The sequence below is a fragment of the Panicum virgatum genome, chromosome 9N, assembly GCF_016808335.1.
Source record: "Panicum virgatum strain AP13 chromosome 9N, P.virgatum_v5, whole genome shotgun sequence".
NCBI lineage: Eukaryota > Viridiplantae > Streptophyta > Magnoliopsida > Poales > Poaceae > Panicum > Panicum virgatum.
Window position 1 is genome coordinate 61,673,237 of NC_053153.1, and position 1,640 is coordinate 61,674,876.

Sequence of the window (1,640 nt, forward strand, 5' to 3'; positions counted from 1 at the left end):
GGGTGGGGTGAACTTAAATAATAGTATTAAGAGGTGGCCTCGATCCTTTAAGGCCAGTTTCAGTGGGCATTTCATAGGGATTTCATGACATTAATTAGATGGACACCTCAGCAAAAAAAACTGACATGACAAGCAAATTAATAGGAGAGAGGAGAGAATCGTTTCTTCACCACGAAACGGGTCTGGCGTCGTTTCCAAGTCAATGAAACGGAGGTGAAACGCGCACTGAGAGCTCCATCGTTTCATGGCGGGATCCCGTGCGGTGGGAGGCCGCTCGCTCCGGCTTCCCGCGCTCCGCTCGGACGGTCGGACCTCTGCGCGCCAAATCCTTCCCGCACGCGCCAAAGCCACCTCTTCTTCCCTTCCTCCAAGATCCGCCGCCGCCTTTGCGGCTCTCAGACCGCCGCCGCCCTTCCCCTTCCCTCCAGATCCGCCGGCGCCCCTGCCCGCCGCCGCTCCTACCATTCACCTCCAGATCCGCTACCGCCCCTGCCCTTCCTCCCACTGTCTGCGACGCCATGTCCCGGCGGGGGAGAGAAGTCCCCCAGCTCAGCAGTAGCGGCAGCCCGTCCAAACGAAGCAGCGGCGGTACGAGAACTCCGGCGACTGCAGCTCCGTAGGCGTCTGCTCCTCCCGCGTCTGGTGCAGCTCCTCCCGCATCGGCTGCACCTCCGCCGGCAGCAGCTTTTTGCTCCTGTACAAAATTGGTGAGTGCCACACAGTTGATCCAGAGTTGGTGAATGGTTCTCTGTATGCTCTGCTGGCCACACAGTTGATTCATTATTTTTCTTCTCCCAGGTACTAGAAGATGCTGTTACTCCAATGTTTTACTTGCATTACTGTTTCTGCCACTAAAGATTATTCTCTGTATGGTTCTCTGTATGCTTTGGTGGTTTAGATTTTGGTCGGCTATGTTTTGATATCTGAAAAAGGAACATGTAATGTGCGAATTACTTCAACGGTTTATCAGAGCTTGTCAAAATGATAATTTCAAACATGGCTTGTTTAGATATTTTGCCCAAATTGCCTTCTCTGATTCTGTGATATTTTGACAATGTGAAGATATCTGGTGCCTACTGATTCTGCTTGCCACCTTGCCGGGTGCCTTTTTCAGTTCTTGTAAATTATGAATCTCATCCTGTACTTTTGGGTGCTATATACAGCAAATTTCCTGTTGCGCTGACACGTGATGCTTATATTTCCGTTCCCAATTACAATGGACTGTGCTCGAAATATATCTACAAATTAAAATTTACCGTATGTAATCTTTTTCATATATATGCCCATTTAAGATCGTGTGGATATTTGAAGTTAATCCAAATATTTATTTTGGCTACAACAATATTTATTTACCATGTTCTTAGACTAATACATAGTTTACAAACAATTGCAAAAAATGCTATAGAGTTCTCATGGTACATTTGATCACAACACAATCCACATATTAAATACTGCATCATGTCTACGAAATTGTGCAACGAAACTGTGCACTGAGAGTGATAGTTTCATGGCAGTTTCATCTCACAGAAAAGCTGACGTGGCAGTCTAGGTAACAGTGCTACGAAACCCCACTGAAACTGGCCTAATCAAGTCAACAGGTGGTTGATTTCAACCACAACACACGCACCCCTCCGCAGCCG

General features: G+C 47.6%; 1 long non-coding RNA gene across 1 annotated transcript; it reads left to right on the forward strand.

Annotated features, from left to right (window-relative positions):
* Positions 1 to 82: 82 nt before the first annotated feature.
* Positions 83 to 1,015, forward strand: LOC120692520. Its single transcript, XR_005682659.1, has 2 exons — positions 83 to 707; positions 799 to 1,015. It is a non-coding gene; the product is annotated as an uncharacterized LOC120692520 (long non-coding RNA).
* Positions 1,016 to 1,640: the final 625 nt, after the last annotated feature.